The sequence below is a fragment of the Festucalex cinctus genome, chromosome 4, assembly GCF_051991245.1.
Source record: "Festucalex cinctus isolate MCC-2025b chromosome 4, RoL_Fcin_1.0, whole genome shotgun sequence".
NCBI classification, from domain to species: Eukaryota; Metazoa; Chordata; class Actinopteri; order Syngnathiformes; family Syngnathidae; genus Festucalex; species Festucalex cinctus.
The window spans coordinates 125,716-146,084 of record NC_135414.1 but is presented as its reverse complement, the minus strand read 5'-3'; positions in this window follow the sequence as shown (position 1 = coordinate 146,084).

Sequence of the window (20,369 nt, the reverse complement as noted above, 5' to 3'; positions counted from 1 at the left end):
AGCAATTTCATGCTAGAATCATCATCCGGATGCCAAAATAAACTAAATACAGCAAAAGATTTGAGTGCACAACGTTTGGTTTAGGTTTGACAGCCATAATCACCTTTTTATTGCTTTAAATGCGTTTTTAGCGCATGATTGTACATTTGAGCTGAATGTGTCAAAATCTTAAAAATTAACAGGTGCCCAAGCAATTTCATGCTAGAATCATCATCCGGATGCCAAAATAAACTAAATATAGCAAAAGATTTGAGTGCACAACGTTTGGTTTAGGTTTGACAGCCATAATCAGCAATTGTGTACATTTGAGCTGAATGTGTCAAAATCTTAAAAATTAACAGGTGCCCAAGCAATTTCATGCTAGAATCATCATCCGGATGCCAAAATAAACTAAATATAGCAAAAGATATGAGTGCACAACGTTTGGTTTAGGTTTGACAGCCATAATCACCTTTTTATTGCTTTAAATGCGTTTGTAGCGCATGATTGTACATTTGAGCTGAATGTGTCAAAATCTTAAAAATTAACAGGTGCCCAAGCAATTTCATGCTAGAATCATCATCCGGATGCCAAAATAAACTAAATACAGCAAAAGATTTGAGTGCACAACGTTTGGTTTAGATTTGACAGCCATAATCAGCAATTGTGTACATTTGAGCTGAATGTGTCAAAATCTTAAAAATTAACAGGTGCCCAAGTAATTTCATGCTAGAATCATCATCCGGATGCCAAAATAAACTAAATACAGCAAAAGATTTGAGTGCACAACGTTTGGTTTAGGTTTGACAGCCATAATCACCTTTTTATTGCTTTAAATGCGTTTTTAGCGCATGATTGTACATTTGAGCTGAATGTGTCAAAATCTTAAAAATTAACAGGTGCCCAAGCAATTTCATGCTAGAATCATCATCCGGATGCCAAAATAAACTAAATACAGCAAAAGATTTGAGTGCACAACGTTTGGTTTAGATTTGACAGCCATAATCAGCAATTGTGTACATTTGAGCTGAATGTGTCAAAATCTTAAAAATTAACAAGTGCCCAAGCAATTTCATGCTAGAATCATCATCCGGATGCCAAAATAAACTAAATACAGCAAAAGATTTGAGTGCACAACGTTTGGTTTAGGTTTGACAGCCATAATCACCTTTTTATTGCTTTAAATGCGTTTTTAGCGCATGATTGTACATTTGAGCTGAATGTGTCAAAATCTTAAAAATTAACAGGTGCCCAAGCAATTTCATGCTAGAATCATCATCCGGATGCCAAAATAAACTAAATACAGCAAAAGATTTGAGTGCACAACGTTTGGTTTAGATTTGACAGCCATAATCAGCAATTGTGTACATTTGAGCTGAATGTGTCAAAATCTTAAAAATTAACAGGTGCCCAAGCAATTTCATGCTAGAATCATCATCCGGATGCCAAAATAAACTAAATACAGCAAAAGATTTGAGTGCACAACGTTTGGTTTAGGTTTGACAGCCATAATCACCTTTTTATTGCTTTAAATGCGTTTTTAGCGCATGATTGTACATTTGAGCTGAATGTGTCAAAATCTTAAAAATTAACAGGTGCCCAAGCAATTTCATGTTAGAATCATCATCCGGATGCCAAAATAAACTAAATATAGCAAAAGATTTGAGTGCACAACGTTTGGTTTAGGTTTGACAGCCATAATCAGCAATTGTGTACATTTGAGCTGAATGTGTCAAAATCTTAAAAATTAACAGGTGCCCAAGCAATTTCATGCTAGAATCATCATCCGGATGCCAAAATAAACTAAATATAGCAAAAGATTTGAGTGCACAACGTTTGGTTTAGGTTTGACAGCCATAATCACCTTTTTATTGCTTTAAATGCGTTTGTAGCGCATGATTGTACATTTGAGCTGAATGTGTCAAAATCTTAAAAATTAACAGGTGCCCAAGCAATTTCATGCTAGAATCATCATCCGGATGCCAAAATAAACTAAATACAGCAAAAGATTTGAGTGCACAACGTTTGGTTTAGATTTGACAGCCATAATCAGCAATTGTGTACATTTGAGCTGAATGTGTCAAAATCTTAAAAATTAACAGGTGCCCAAGCAATTTCATGCTAGAATCATCATCCGGATGCCAAAATAAACTAAATACAGCAAAAGATTTGAGTGCACAACGTTTGGTTTAGGTTTGACAGCCATAATCACCTTTTTATTGCTTTAAATGCGTTTTTAGCGCATGATTGTACATTTGAGCTGAATGTGTCAAAATCTTAAAAATTAACAGGTGCCCAAGCAATTTCATGCTAGAATCATCATCCGGATGCCAAAATAAACTAAATACAGCAAAAGATTTGAGTGCACAACGTTTGGTTTAGATTTGACAGCCATAATCAGCAATTGTGTACATTTGAGCTGAATGTGTCAAAATCTTAAAAATTAACAGGTGCCCAAGCAATTTCATGCTAGAATCATCATCCGGATGCCAAAATAAACTAAATACAGCAAAAGATTTGAGTGCACAACGTTTGGTTTAGGTTTGACAGCCATAATCAGCAATTGTGTACATTTGAGCTGAATGTGTCAAAATCTTAAAAATTAACAGGTGCCCAAGCAATTTCATGCTAGAATCATCATCCGGATGCCAAAATAAACTAAATATAGCAAAAGATTTGAGTGCACAACGTTTGGTTTAGGTTTGACAGCCATAATCACCTTTTTATTGCTTTAAATGCGTTTTTAGCGCATGATTGTACATTTGAGCTGAATGTGTCAAAATCTTAAAAATTAACAGGTGCCCAAGCAATTTCATGCTAGAATCATCATCCGGGTGCCAAAATAAACTAAATACAGCAAAAGATTTGAGTGCACAACGTTTGGTTTAGATTTGACAGCCATAATCAGCAATTGTGTACATTTGAGCTGAATGTGTCAAAATCTTAAAAATTAACAAGTGCCCAAGCAATTTCATGCTAGAATCATCATCCGGATGCCAAAATAAACTAAATACAGCAAAAGATTTGAGTGCACAACGTTTGGTTTAGGTTTGACAGCCATAATCACCTTTTTATTGCTTTAAATGCGTTTTTAGCGCATGATTGTACATTTGAGCTGAATGTGTCAAAATCTTAAAAATTGACAGGTGCCCAAGCAATTTCATGCTAGAATCATCATCCGGATGCCAAAATAAACTAAATACAGCAAAAGATTTGAGTGCACAACGTTTGGTTTAGATTTGACAGCCATAATCAGCAATTGTGTACATTTGAGCTGAATGTGTCAAAATCTTAAAAATTAACAGGTGCCCAAGCAATTTCATGCTAGAATCATCATCCGGATGCCAAAATAAACTAAATACAGCAAAAGATTTGAGTGCACAACGTTTGGTTTAGGTTTGACAGCCATAATCAGCAATTGTGTACATTTGAGCTGAATGTGTCAAAATCTTAAAAATTAACAGGTGCCCAAGCAATTTCATGCTAGAATCATCATCCGGATGCCAAAATAAACTAAATATAGCAAAAGATTTGAGTGCACAACGTTTGGTTTAGGTTTGACAGCCATAATCACCTTTTTATTGCTTTAAATGCGTTTGTAGCGCATGATTGTACATTTGAGCTGAATGTGTCAAAATCTTAAAAATTAACAGGTGCCCAAGCAATTTCATGCTAGAATCATCATCCGGACGCCAAAATAAACTAAATACAGCAAAAGATTTGAGTGCACAACGTTTGGTTTAGATTTGACAGCCATAATCAGCAATTGTGTACATTTGAGCTGAATGTGTCAAAATCTTAAAAAATAACAGGTGCCCAAGCAATTTCATGCTAGAATCATCATCCGGATGCCAAAATAAACTAAATACAGCAAAAGATTTGAGTGCACAACGTTTGGTTTAGGTTTGACAGCCATAATCACCTTTTTATTGCTTTAAATGCGTTTTTAGCGCATGATTGTACATTTGAGCTGAATGTGTCAAAATCTTAAAAATTAACAGGTGCCCAAGCAATTTCATGCTAGAATCATCATCCGGATGCCAAAATAAACTAAATACAGCAAAAGATTTGAGTGCACAACGTTTGGTTTAGATTTGACAGCCATAATCAGCAATTGTGTACATTTGAGCTGAATGTGTCAAAATCTTAAAAATTAACAGGTGCCCAAGCAATTTCATGCTAGAATCATCATCCGGATGCCAAAATAAACTAAATACAGCAAAAGATTTGAGTGCACAACGTTTGGTTTAGGTTTGACAGCCATAATCAGCAATTGTGTACATTTGAGCTGAATGTGTCAAAATCTTAAAAATTAACAGGTGCCCAAGCAATTTCATGCTAGAATCATCATCCGGATGCCAAAATAAACTAAATATAGCAAAAGATTTGAGTGCACAACGTTTGGTTTAGGTTTGACAGCCATAATCACCTTTTTATTGCTTTAAATGCGTTTGTAGCGCATGATTGTACATTTGAGCTGAATGTGTCAAAATCTTAAAAATTAACAGGTGCCCAAGCAATTTCATGCTAGAATCATCATCCGGACGCCAAAATAAACTAAATACAGCAAAAGATTTGAGTGCACAACGTTTGGTTTAGATTTGACAGCCATAATCAGCAATTGTGTACATTTGAGCTGAATGTGTCAAAATCTTAAAAATTAACAGGTGCCCAAGCAATTTCATGCTAGAATCATCATCCGGATGCCAAAATAAACTAAATACAGCAAAAGATTTGAGTGCACAACGTTTGGTTTAGGTTTGACAGCCATAATCACCTTTTTATTGCTTTAAATGCGTTTTTAGCGCATGATTGTACATTTGAGCTGAATGTGTCAAAATCTTAAAAATTAACAGGTGCCCAAGCAATTTCATGCTAGAATCATCATCCGGATGCCAAAATAAACTAAATACAGCAAAAGATTTGAGTGCACAACGTTTGGTTTAGATTTGACAGCCATAATCAGCAATTGTGTACATTTGAGCTGAATGTGTCAAAATCTTAAAAATTAACAGGTGCCCAAGCAATTTCATGCTAGAATCATCATCCGGATGCCAAAATAAACTAAATACAGCAAAAGATTTGAGTGCACAACGTTTGGTTTAGGTTTGACAGCCATAATCACCTTTTTATTGCTTTAAATGCGTTTTTAGCGCATGATTGTACATTTGAGCTGAATGTGTCAAAATCTTAAAAATTAACAGGTGCCCAAGCAATTTCATGCTAGAATCATCATCCGGATGCCAAAATAAACTAAATATAGCAAAAGATTTGAGTGCACAACGTTTGGTTTAGGTTTGACAGCCATAATCAGCAATTGTGTACATTTGAGCTGAATGTGTCAAAATCTTAAAAATTAACAGGTGCCCAAGCAATTTCATGCTAGAATCATCATCCGGATGCCAAAATAAACTAAATATAGCAAAAGATTTGAGTGCACAACGTTTGGTTTAGGTTTGACAGCCATAATCACCTTTTTATTGCTTTAAATGCGTTTGTAGCGCATGATTGTACATTTGAGCTGAATGTGTCAAAATCTTAAAAATTAACAGGTGCCCAAGCAATTTCATGCTAGAATCATCATCCGGATGCCAAAATAAACTAAATACAGCAAAAGATTTGAGTGCACAACGTTTGGTTTAGATTTGACAGCCATAATCAGCAATTGTGTACATTTGAGCTGAATGTGTCAAAATCTTAAAAATTAACAGGTGCCCAAGTAATTTCATGCTAGAATCATCATCCGGATGCCAAAATAAACTAAATACAGCAAAAGATTTGAGTGCACAACGTTTGGTTTAGGTTTGACAGCCATAATCACCTTTTTATTGCTTTAAATGCGTTTTTAGCGCATGATTGTACATTTGAGCTGAATGTGTCAAAATCTTAAAAATGAACAGGTGCCCAAGCAATTTCATGCTAGAATCATCATCCGGATGCCAAAATAAACTAAATACAGCAAAAGATTTGAGTGCACAACGTTTGGTTTAGGTTTGACAGCCATAATCACCTTTTTATTGCTTTAAATGCGTTTTTAGCGCATGATTGTACATTTGAGCTGAATGTGTCAAAATCTTAAAAATTAACAGGTGCCCAAGCAATTTCATGCTAGAATCATCATCCGGATGCCAAAATAAACTAAATATAGCAAAAGATTTGAGTGCACAACGTTTGGTTTAGGTTTGACAGCCATAATCACCTTTTTATTGCTTTAAATGCGTTTGTAGCGCATGATTGTACATTTGAGCTGAATGTGTCAAAATCTTAAAAATTAACAGGTGCCCAAGCAATTTCATGCTAGAATCATCATCCGGATGCCAAAATAAACTAAATACAGCAAAAGATTTGAGTGCACAACGTTTGGTTTAGATTTGACAGCCATAATCAGCAATTGTGTACATTTGAGCTGAATGTGTCAAAATCTTAAAAATTAACAGGTGCCCAAGCAATTTCATGCTAGAATCATCATCCGGATGCCAAAATAAACTAAATACAGCAAAAGATTTGAGTGCACAACGTTTGGTTTAGATTTGACAGCCATAATCAGCAATTGTGTACATTTGAGCTGAATGTGTCAAAATCTTAAAAATTAACAGGTGCCCAAGCAATTTCATGCTAGAATCATCATCCGGATGCCAAAATAAACTAAATACAGCAAAAGATTTGAGTGCACAACGTTTGGTTTAGGTTTGACAGCCATAATCAGCAATTGTGTACATTTGAGCTGAATGTGTCAAAATCTTAAAAATTAACAGGTGCCCAAGCAATTTCATGCTAGAATCATCATCCGGATGCCAAAATAAACTAAATATAGCAAAAGATTTGAGTGCACAACGTTTGGTTTAGGTTTGACAGCCATAATCACCTTTTTATTGCTTTAAATGCGTTTGTAGCGCATGATTGTACATTTGAGCTGAATGTGTCAAAATCTTAAAAATTAACAGGTGCCCAAGCAATTTCATGCTAGAATCATCATCCGGACGCCAAAATAAACTAAATACAGCAAAAGATTTGAGTGCACAACGTTTGGTTTAGATTTGACAGCCATAATCAGCAATTGTGTACATTTGAGCTGAATGTGTCAAAATCTTAAAAATTAACAGGTGCCCAAGCAATTTCATGCTAGAATCATCATCCGGATGCCAAAATAAACTAAATACAGCAAAAGATTTGAGTGCACAACGTTTGGTTTAGGTTTGACAGCCATAATCACCTTTTTATTGCTTTAAATGCGTTTTTAGCGCATGATTGTACATTTGAGCTGAATGTGTCAAAATCTTAAAAATTAACAGGTGCCCAAGCAATTTCATGCTAGAATCATCATCCGGATGCCAAAATAAACTAAATACAGCAAAAGATTTGAGTGCACAACGTTTGGTTTAGATTTGACAGCCATAATCAGCAATTGTGTACATTTGAGCTGAATGTGTCAAAATCTTAAAAATTAACAGGTGCCCAAGCAATTTCATGCTAGAATCATCATCCGGATGCCAAAATAAACTAAATACAGCAAAGGATTTGAGTGCACAACGTTTGGTTTAGGTTTGACAGCCATAATCACCTTTTTATTGCTTTAAATGCGTTTTTAGCGCATGATTGTACATTTGAGCTGAATGTGTCAAAATCTTAAAAATTAACAGGTGCCCAAGCAATTTCATGCTAGAATCATCATCCGGATGCCAAAATAAACTAAATATAGCAAAAGATTTGAGTGCACAACGTTTGGTTTAGGTTTGACAGCCATAATCAGCAATTGTGTACATTTGAGCTGAATGTGTCAAAATCTTAAAAATTAACAGGTGCCCAAGCAATTTCATGCTAGAATCATCATCCGGATGCCAAAATAAACTAAATATAGCAAAAGATTTGAGTGCACAACGTTTGGTTTAGGTTTGACAGCCATAATCACCTTTTTATTGCTTTAAATGCGTTTGTAGCGCATGATTGTACATTTGAGCTGAATGTGTCAAAATCTTAAAAATTAACAGGTGCCCAAGCAATTTCATGCTAGAATCATCATCCGGATGCCAAAATAAACTAAATATAGCAAAAGATTTGAGTGCACAACGTTTGGTTTAGGTTTGACAGCCATAATCAGCAATTGTGTACATTTGAGCTGAATGTGTCAAAATCTTAAAAATTAACAGGTGCCCAAGCAATTTCATGCTAGAATCATCATCCGGATGCCAAAATAAACTAAATATAGCAAAAGATTTGAGTGCACAACGTTTGGTTTAGGTTTGACAGCCATAATCAGCAATTGTGTACATTTGAGCTGAATGTGTCAAAATCTTAAAAATTAACAGGTGCCCAAGCAATTTCATGCTAGAATCATCATCCGGATGCCAAAATAAACTAAATATAGCAAAAGATTTGAGTGCACAACGTTTGGTTTAGGTTTGACAGCCATAATCACCTTTTTATTGCTTTAAATGTGTTTGTAGCGCATGATTGTACATTTGAGCTGAATGTGTCAAAATCTTAAAAATTAACAGGTGCCCAAGCAATTTCATGCTAGAATCATCATCCGGATGCCAAAATAAACTAAATACAGCAAAAGATTTGAGTGCACAACGTTTGGTTTAGATTTGACAGCCATAATCAGCAATTGTGTACATTTGAGCTGAATGTGTCAAAATCTTAAAAATTAACAGGTGCCCAAGTAATTTCATGCTAGAATCATCATCCGGATGCCAAAATAAACTAAATACAGCAAAAGATTTGAGTGCACAACGTTTGGTTTAGGTTTGACAGCCATAATCACCTTTTTATTGCTTTAAATGCGTTTTTAGCGCATGATTGTACATTTGAGCTGAATGTGTCAAAATCTTAAAAATGAACAGGTGCCCAAGCAATTTCATGCTAGAATCATCATCCGGATGCCAAAATAAACTAAATACAGCAAAAGATTTGAGTGCACAACGTTTGGTTTAGGTTTGACAGCCATAATCACCTTTTTATTGCTTTAAATGCGTTTTTAGCGCATGATTGTACATTTGAGCTGAATGTGTCAAAATCTTAAAAATTAACAGGTGCCCAAGCAATTTCATGCTAGAATCATCATCCGGATGCCAAAATAAACTAAATATAGCAAAAGATTTGAGTGCACAACGTTTGGTTTAGGTTTGACAGCCATAATCACCTTTTTATTGCTTTAAATGCGTTTGTAGCGCATGATTGTACATTTGAGCTGAATGTGTCAAAATCTTAAAAATTAACAGGTGCCCAAGCAATTTCATGCTAGAATCATCATCCGGATGCCAAAATAAACTAAATACAGCAAAAGATTTGAGTGCACAACGTTTGGTTTAGATTTGACAGCCATAATCAGCAATTGTGTACATTTGAGCTGAATGTGTCAAAATCTTAAAAATTAACAGGTGCCCAAGCAATTTCATGCTAGAATCATCATCCGGATGCCAAAATAAACTAAATACAGCAAAAGATTTGAGTGCACAACGTTTGGTTTAGATTTGACAGCCATAATCAGCAATTGTGTACATTTGAGCTGAATGTGTCAAAATCTTAAAAATTAACAGGTGCCCAAGCAATTTCATGCTAGAATCATCATCCGGATGCCAAAATAAACTAAATACAGCAAAAGATTTGAGTGCACAACGTTTGGTTTAGGTTTGACAGCCATAATCAGCAATTGTGTACATTTGAGCTGAATGTGTCAAAATCTTAAAAATTAACAGGTGCCCAAGCAATTTCATGCTAGAATCATCATCCGGATGCCAAAATAAACTAAATATAGCAAAAGATTTGAGTGCACAACGTTTGGTTTAGGTTTGACAGCCATAATCACCTTTTTATTGCTTTAAATGCGTTTGTAGCGCATGATTGTACATTTGAGCTGAATGTGTCAAAATCTTAAAAATTAACAGGTGCCCAAGCAATTTCATGCTAGAATCATCATCCGGACGCCAAAATAAACTAAATACAGCAAAAGATTTGAGTGCACAACGTTTGGTTTAGATTTGACAGCCATAATCAGCAATTGTGTACATTTGAGCTGAATGTGTCAAAATCTTAAAAATTAACAGGTGCCCAAGCAATTTCATGCTAGAATCATCATCCGGATGCCAAAATAAACTAAATACAGCAAAAGATTTGAGTGCACAACGTTTGGTTTAGGTTTGACAGCCATAATCACCTTTTTATTGCTTTAAATGCGTTTTTAGCGCATGATTGTACATTTGAGCTGAATGTGTCAAAATCTTAAAAATTAACAGGTGCCCAAGCAATTTCATGCTAGAATCATCATCCGGATGCCAAAATAAACTAAATACAGCAAAAGATTTGAGTGCACAACGTTTGGTTTAGATTTGACAGCCATAATCAGCAATTGTGTACATTTGAGCTGAATGTGTCAAAATCTTAAAAATTAACAGGTGCCCAAGCAATTTCATGCTAGAATCATCATCCGGATGCCAAAATAAACTAAATACAGCAAAAGATTTGAGTGCACAACGTTTGGTTTAGGTTTGACAGCCATAATCACCTTTTTATTGCTTTAAATGCGTTTTTAGCGCATGATTGTACATTTGAGCTGAATGTGTCAAAATCTTAAAAATTAACAGGTGCCCAAGCAATTTCATGCTAGAATCATCATCCGGATGCCAAAATAAACTAAATATAGCAAAAGATTTGAGTGCACAACGTTTGGTTTAGGTTTGACAGCCATAATCAGCAATTGTGTACATTTGAGCTGAATGTGTCAAAATCTTAAAAATTAACAGGTGCCCAAGCAATTTCATGCTAGAATCATCATCCGGATGCCAAAATAAACTAAATATAGCAAAAGATTTGAGTGCACAACGTTTGGTTTAGGTTTGACAGCCATAATCAGCAATTGTGTACATTTGAGCTGAATGTGTCAAAATCTTAAAAATTAACAGGTGCCCAAGCAATTTCATGCTAGAATCATCATCCGGATGCCAAAATAAACTAAATATAGCAAAAGATTTGAGTGCACAACGTTTGGTTTAGGTTTGACAGCCATAATCACCTTTTTATTGCTTTAAATGCGTTTGTAGCGCATGATTGTACATTTGAGCTGAATGTGTCAAAATCTTAAAAATTAACAGGTGCCCAAGCAATTTCATGCTAGAATCATCATCCGGATGCCAAAATAAACTAAATACAGCAAAAGATTTGAGTGCACAACGTTTGGTTTAGATTTGACAGCCATAATCAGCAATTGTGTACATTTGAGCTGAATGTGTCAAAATCTTAAAAATTAACAGGTGCCCAAGTAATTTCATGCTAGAATCATCATCCGGATGCCAAAATAAACTAAATACAGCAAAAGATTTGAGTGCACAACGTTTGGTTTAGGTTTGACAGCCATAATCACCTTTTTATTGCTTTAAATGCGTTTTTAGCGCATGATTGTACATTTGAGCTGAATGTGTCAAAATCTTAAAAATTAACAGGTGCCCAAGCAATTTCATGCTAGAATCATCATCCGGATGCCAAAATAAACTAAATACAGCAAAAGATTTGAGTGCACAACGTTTGGTTTAGATTTGACAGCCATAATCAGCAATTGTGTACATTTGAGCTGAATGTGTCAAAATCTTAAAAATTAACAAGTGCCCAAGCAATTTCATGCTAGAATCATCATCCGGATGCCAAAATAAACTAAATACAGCAAAAGATTTGAGTGCACAACGTTTGGTTTAGGTTTGACAGCCATAATCACCTTTTTATTGCTTTAAATGCGTTTTTAGCGCATGATTGTACATTTGAGCTGAATGTGTCAAAATCTTAAAAATTAACAGGTGCCCAAGCAATTTCATGCTAGAATCATCATCCGGATGCCAAAATAAACTAAATACAGCAAAAGATTTGAGTGCACAACGTTTGGTTTAGATTTGACAGCCATAATCAGCAATTGTGTACATTTGAGCTGAATGTGTCAAAATCTTAAAAATTAACAGGTGCCCAAGCAATTTCATGCTAGAATCATCATCCGGATGCCAAAATAAACTAAATACAGCAAAAGATTTGAGTGCACAACGTTTGGTTTAGGTTTGACAGCCATAATCACCTTTTTATTGCTTTAAATGCGTTTTTAGCGCATGATTGTACATTTGAGCTGAATGTGTCAAAATCTTAAAAATTAACAGGTGCCCAAGCAATTTCATGTTAGAATCATCATCCGGATGCCAAAATAAACTAAATATAGCAAAAGATTTGAGTGCACAACGTTTGGTTTAGGTTTGACAGCCATAATCAGCAATTGTGTACATTTGAGCTGAATGTGTCAAAATCTTAAAAATTAACAGGTGCCCAAGCAATTTCATGCTAGAATCATCATCCGGATGCCAAAATAAACTAAATATAGCAAAAGATTTGAGTGCACAACGTTTGGTTTAGGTTTGACAGCCATAATCACCTTTTTATTGCTTTAAATGCGTTTGTAGCGCATGATTGTACATTTGAGCTGAATGTGTCAAAATCTTAAAAATTAACAGGTGCCCAAGCAATTTCATGCTAGAATCATCATCCGGATGCCAAAATAAACTAAATACAGCAAAAGATTTGAGTGCACAACGTTTGGTTTAGATTTGACAGCCATAATCAGCAATTGTGTACATTTGAGCTGAATGTGTCAAAATCTTAAAAATTAACAGGTGCCCAAGCAATTTCATGCTAGAATCATCATCCGGATGCCAAAATAAACTAAATACAGCAAAAGATTTGAGTGCACAACGTTTGGTTTAGGTTTGACAGCCATAATCACCTTTTTATTGCTTTAAATGCGTTTTTAGCGCATGATTGTACATTTGAGCTGAATGTGTCAAAATCTTAAAAATTAACAGGTGCCCAAGCAATTTCATGCTAGAATCATCATCCGGATGCCAAAATAAACTAAATACAGCAAAAGATTTGAGTGCACAACGTTTGGTTTAGATTTGACAGCCATAATCAGCAATTGTGTACATTTGAGCTGAATGTGTCAAAATCTTAAAAATTAACAGGTGCCCAAGCAATTTCATGCTAGAATCATCATCCGGATGCCAAAATAAACTAAATACAGCAAAAGATTTGAGTGCACAACGTTTGGTTTAGGTTTGACAGCCATAATCAGCAATTGTGTACATTTGAGCTGAATGTGTCAAAATCTTAAAAATTAACAGGTGCCCAAGCAATTTCATGCTAGAATCATCATCCGGATGCCAAAATAAACTAAATATAGCAAAAGATTTGAGTGCACAACGTTTGGTTTAGGTTTGACAGCCATAATCACCTTTTTATTGCTTTAAATGCGTTTGTAGCGCATGATTGTACATTTGAGCTGAATGTGTCAAAATCTTAAAAATTAACAGGTGCCCAAGCAATTTCATGCTAGAATCATCATCCGGACGCCAAAATAAACTAAATACAGCAAAAGATTTGAGTGCACAACGTTTGGTTTAGATTTGACAGCCATAATCAGCAATTGTGTACATTTGAGCTGAATGTGTCAAAATCTTAAAAATTAACAGGTGCCCAAGCAATTTCATGCTAGAATCATCATCCGGATGCCAAAATAAACTAAATACAGCAAAAGATTTGAGTGCACAACGTTTGGTTTAGGTTTGACAGCCATAATCACCTTTTTATTGCTTTAAATGCGTTTTTAGCGCATGATTGTACATTTGAGCTGAATGTGTCAAAATCTTAAAAATTAACAGGTGCCCAAGCAATTTCATGCTAGAATCATCATCCGGATGCCAAAATAAACTAAATACAGCAAAAGATTTGAGTGCACAACGTTTGGTTTAGATTTGACAGCCATAATCAGCAATTGTGTACATTTGAGCTGAATGTGTCAAAATCTTAAAAATTAACAGGTGCCCAAGCAATTTCATGCTAGAATCATCATCCGGATGCCAAAATAAACTAAATACAGCAAAGGATTTGAGTGCACAACGTTTGGTTTAGGTTTGACAGCCATAATCACCTTTTTATTGCTTTAAATGCGTTTTTAGCGCATGATTGTACATTTGAGCTGAATGTGTCAAAATCTTAAAAATTAACAGGTGCCCAAGCAATTTCATGCTAGAATCATCATCCGGATGCCAAAATAAACTAAATATAGCAAAAGATTTGAGTGCACAACGTTTGGTTTAGGTTTGACAGCCATAATCAGCAATTGTGTACATTTGAGCTGAATGTGTCAAAATCTTAAAAATTAACAGGTGCCCAAGCAATTTCATGCTAGAATCATCATCCGGATGCCAAAATAAACTAAATATAGCAAAAGATTTGAGTGCACAACGTTTGGTTTAGGTTTGACAGCCATAATCACCTTTTTATTGCTTTAAATGCGTTTGTAGCGCATGATTGTACATTTGAGCTGAATGTGTCAAAATCTTAAAAATTAACAGGTGCCCAAGCAATTTCATGCTAGAATCATCATCCGGATGCCAAAATAAACTAAATATAGCAAAAGATTTGAGTGCACAACGTTTGGTTTAGGTTTGACAGCCATAATCAGCAATTGTGTACATTTGAGCTGAATGTGTCAAAATCTTAAAAATTAACAGGTGCCCAAGCAATTTCATGCTAGAATCATCATCCGGATGCCAAAATAAACTAAATATAGCAAAAGATTTGAGTGCACAACGTTTGGTTTAGGTTTGACAGCCATAATCAGCAATTGTGTACATTTGAGCTGAATGTGTCAAAATCTTAAAAATTAACAGGTGCCCAAGCAATTTCATGCTAGAATCATCATCCGGATGCCAAAATAAACTAAATATAGCAAAAGATTTGAGTGCACAACGTTTGGTTTAGGTTTGACAGCCATAATCACCTTTTTATTGCTTTAAATGTGTTTGTAGCGCATGATTGTACATTTGAGCTGAATGTGTCAAAATCTTAAAAATTAACAGGTGCCCAAGCAATTTCATGCTAGAATCATCATCCGGATGCCAAAATAAACTAAATACAGCAAAAGATTTGAGTGCACAACGTTTGGTTTAGATTTGACAGCCATAATCAGCAATTGTGTACATTTGAGCTGAATGTGTCAAAATCTTAAAAATTAACAGGTGCCCAAGTAATTTCATGCTAGAATCATCATCCGGATGCCAAAATAAACTAAATACAGCAAAAGATTTGAGTGCACAACGTTTGGTTTAGGTTTGACAGCCATAATCACCTTTTTATTGCTTTAAATGCGTTTTTAGCGCATGATTGTACATTTGAGCTGAATGTGTCAAAATCTTAAAAATGAACAGGTGCCCAAGCAATTTCATGCTAGAATCATCATCCGGATGCCAAAATAAACTAAATACAGCAAAAGATTTGAGTGCACAACGTTTGGTTTAGGTTTGACAGCCATAATCACCTTTTTATTGCTTTAAATGCGTTTTTAGCGCATGATTGTACATTTGAGCTGAATGTGTCAAAATCTTAAAAATTAACAGGTGCCCAAGCAATTTCATGCTAGAATCATCATCCGGATGCCAAAATAAACTAAATATAGCAAAAGATTTGAGTGCACAACGTTTGGTTTAGGTTTGACAGCCATAATCACCTTTTTATTGCTTTAAATGCGTTTGTAGCGCATGATTGTACATTTGAGCTGAATGTGTCAAAATCTTAAAAATTAACAGGTGCCCAAGCAATTTCATGCTAGAATCATCATCCGGATGCCAAAATAAACTAAATACAGCAAAAGATTTGAGTGCACAACGTTTGGTTTAGATTTGACAGCCATAATCAGCAATTGTGTACATTTGAGCTGAATGTGTCAAAATCTTAAAAATTAACAGGTGCCCAAGCAATTTCATGCTAGAATCATCATCCGGATGCCAAAATAAACTAAATACAGCAAAAGATTTGAGTGCACAACGTTTGGTTTAGATTTGACAGCCATAATCAGCAATTGTGTACATTTGAGCTGAATGTGTCAAAATCTTAAAAATTAACAGGTGCCCAAGCAATTTCATGCTAGAATCATCATCCGGATGCCAAAATAAACTAAATACAGCAAAAGATTTGAGTGCACAACGTTTGGTTTAGGTTTGACAGCCATAATCAGCAATTGTGTACATTTGAGCTGAATGTGTCAAAATCTTAAAAATTAACAGGTGCCCAAGCAATTTCATGCTAGAATCATCATCCGGATGCCAAAATAAACTAAATATAGCAAAAGATTTGAGTGCACAACGTTTGGTTTAGGTTTGACAGCCATAATCACCTTTTTATTGCTTTAAATGCGTTTGTAGCGCATGATTGTACATTTGAGCTGAATGTGTCAAAATCTTAAAAATTAACAGGTGCCCAAGCAATTTCATGCTAGAATCATCATCCGGACGCCAAAATAAACTAAATACAGCAAAAGATTTGAGTGCACAACGTTTGGTTTAGATTTGACAGCCATAATCAGCAATTGTGTACATTTGAGCTGAATGTGTCAAAATCTTAAAAATTAACAGGTGCCCAAGCAATTTCATGCTAGAATCATCATCCGGATGCCAAAATAAACTAAATACAGCAAAAGATTTGAGTGCACAACGTTTGGTTTAGGTTTGACAGCCATAATCACCTTTTTATTGCTTTAAATGCGTTTTTAGCGCATGATTGTACATTTGAGCTGAATGTGTCAAAATCTTAAAAATTAACAGGTGCCCAAGCAATTTCATGCTAGAATCATCATCCGGATGCCAAAATAAACTAAATACAGCAAAAGATTTGAGTGCACAACGTTTGGTTTAGATTTGACAGCCATAATCAGCAATTGTGTACATTTGAGCTGAATGTGTCAAAATCTTAAAAATTAACAGGTGCCCAAGCAATTTCATGCTAGAATCATCATCCGGATGCCAAAATAAACTAAATACAGCAAAAGATTTGAGTGCACAACGTTTGGTTTAGGTTTGACAGCCATAATCACCTTTTTATTGCTTTAAATGCGTTTTTAGCGCATGATTGTACATTTGAGCTGAATGTGTCAAAATCTTAAAAATTAACAGGTGCCCAAGCAATTTCATGCTAGAATCATCATCCGGATGCCAAAATAAACTAAATATAGCAAAAGATTTGAGTGCACAACGTTTGGTTTAGGTTTGACAGCCATAATCAGCAATTGTGTACATTTGAGCTGAATGTGTCAAAATCTTAAAAATTAACAGGTGCCCAAGCAATTTCATGCTAGAATCATCATCCGGATGCCAAAATAAACTAAATATAGCAAAAGATTTGAGTGCACAACGTTTGGTTTAGGTTTGACAGCCATAATCAGCAATTGTGTACATTTGAGCTGAATGTGTCAAAATCTTAAAAATTAACAGGTGCCCAAGCAATTTCATGCTAGAATCATCATCCGGATGCCAAAATAAACTAAATATAGCAAAAGATTTGAGTGCACAACGTTTGGTTTAGGTTTGACAGCCATAATCACCTTTTTATTGCTTTAAATGCGTTTGTAGCGCATGATTGTACATTTGAGCTGAATGTGTCAAAATCTTAAAAATTAACAGGTGCCCAAGCAATTTCATGCTAGAATCATCATCCGGATGCCAAAATAAACTAAATACAGCAAAAGATTTGAGTGCACAACGTTTGGTTTAGATTTGACAGCCATAATCAGCAATTGTGTACATTTGAGCTGAATGTGTCAAAATCTTAAAAATTAACAGGTGCCCAAGTAATTTCATGCTAGAATCATCATCCGGATGCCAAAATAAACTAAATACAGCAAAAGATTTGAGTGCACAACGTTTGGTTTAGGTTTGACAGCCATAATCACCTTTTTATTGCTTTAAATGCGTTTTTAGCGCATGATTGTACATTTGAGCTGAATGTGTCAAAATCTTAAAAATTAACAGGTGCCCAAGCAATTTCATGCTAGAATCATCATCCGGATGCCAAAATAAACTAAATACAGCAAAAGATTTGAGTGCACAACGTTTGGTTTAGATTTGACAGCCATAATCAGCAATTGTGTACATTTGAGCTGAATGTGTCAAAATCTTAAAAATTAACAAGTGCCCAAGCAATTTCATGCTAGAATCATCATCCGGATGCCAAAATAAACTAAATACAGCAAAAGATTTGAGTGCACAACGTTTGGTTTAGGTTTGACAGCCATAATCACCTTTTTATTGCTTTAAATGCGTTTTTAGCGCATGATTGTACATTTGAGCTGAATGTGTCAAAATCTTAAAAATTAACAGGTGCCCAAGCAATTTCATGCTAGAATCATCATCCGGATGCCAAAATAAACTAAATACAGCAAAAGATTTGAGTGCACAACGTTTGGTTTAGATTTGACAGCCATAATCAGCAATTGTGTACATTTGAGCTGAATGTGTCAAAATCTTAAAAATTAACAGGTGCCCAAGCAATTTCATGCTAGAATCATCATCCGGATGCCAAAATAAACTAAATACAGCAAAAGATTTGAGTGCACAACGTTTGGTTTAGGTTTGACAGCCATAATCACCTTTTTATTGCTTTAAATGCGTTTTTAGCGCATGATTGTACATTTGAGCTGAATGTGTCAAAATCTTAAAAATTAACAGGTGCCCAAGCAATTTCATGTTAGAATCATCATCCGGATGCCAAAATAAACTAAATATAGCAAAAGATTTGAGTGCACAACGTTTGGTTTAGGTTTGACAGCCATAATCAGCAATTGTGTACATTTGAGCTGAATGTGTCAAAATCTTAAAAATTAACAGGTGCCCAAGCAATTTCATGCTAGAATCATCATCCGGATGCCAAAATAAACTAAATATAGCAAAAGATTTGAGTGCACAACGTTTGGTTTAGGTTTGACAGCCATAATCACCTTTTTATTGCTTTAAATGCGTTTGTAGCGCATGATTGTACATTTGAGCTGAATGTGTCAAAATCTTAAAAATTAACAGGTGCCCAAGCAATTTCATGCTAGAATCATCATCCGGATGCCAAAATAAACTAAATACAGCAAAAGATTTGAGTGCACAACGTTTGGTTTAGATTTGACAGCCATAATCAGCAATTGTGTACATTTGAGCTGAATGTGTCAAAATCTTAAAAATTAACAGGTGCCCAAGCAATTTCATGCTAGAATCATCATCCGGATGCCAAAATAAACTAAATACAGCAAAAGATTTGAGTGCACAACGTTTGGTTTAGGTTTGACAGCCATAATCACCTTTTTATTGCTTTAAATGCGTTTTTAGCGCATGATTGTACATTTGAGCTGAATGTGTCAAAATCTTAAAAATTAACAGGTGCCCAAGCAATTTCATGCTAGAATCATCATCCGGATGCCAAAATAAACTAAATACAGCAAAAGATTTGAGTGCACAACGTTTGGTTTAGATTTGACAGCCATAATCAGCAATTGTGTACATTTGAGCTGAATGTGTCAAAATCTTAAAAATTAACAGGTGCCCAAGCAATTTCATGCTAGAATCATCATCCGGATGCCAAAATAAACTAAATACAGCAAAAGATTTGAGTGCACAACGTTTGGTTTAGGTTTGACAGCCATAATCAGCAATTGTGTACATTTGAGCTGAATGTGTCAAAATCTTAAAAATTAACAGGTGCCCAAGCAATTTCATGCTAGAATCATCATCCGGATGCCAAAATAAACTAAATATAGCAAAAGATTTGAGTGCACAACGTTTGGTTTAGGTTTGACAGCCATAATCACCTTTTTATTGCTTTAAATGCGTTTTTAGCGCATGATTGTACATTTGAGCTGAATGTGTCAAAATCTTAAAAATTAACAGGTGCCCAAGCAATTTCATGCTAGAATCATCATCCGGATGCCAAAATAAACTAAATACAGCAAAAGATTTGAGTGCACAACGTTTGGTTTAGATTTGACAGCCATAATCAGCAATTGTGTACATTTGAGCTGAATGTGTCAAAATCTTAAAAATTAACAAGTGCCCAAGCAATTTCATGCTAGAATCATCATCCGGATGCCAAAATAAACTAAATACAGCAAAAGATTTGAGTGCACAACGTTTGGTTTAGGTTTGACAGCCATAATCACCTTTTTATTGCTTTAAATGCGTTTTTAGCGCATGATTGTACATTTGAGCTGAATGTGTCAAAATCTTAAAAATTAACAGGTGCCCAAGCAATTTCATGCTAGAATCATCATCCGGATGCCAAAATAAACTAAATACAGCAAAAGATTTGAGTGCACAACGTTTGGTTTAGATTTGACAGCCATAATCAGCAATTGTGTACATTTGAGCTGAATGTGTCAAAATCTTAAAAATTAACAGGTGCCCAAGCAATTTCATGCTAGAATCATCATCCGGATGCCAAAATAAACTAAATACAGCAAAAGATTTGAGTGCACAACGTTTGGTTTAGGTTTGACAGCCATAATCACCTTTTTATTGCTTTAAATGCGTTTTTAGCGCATGATTGTACAT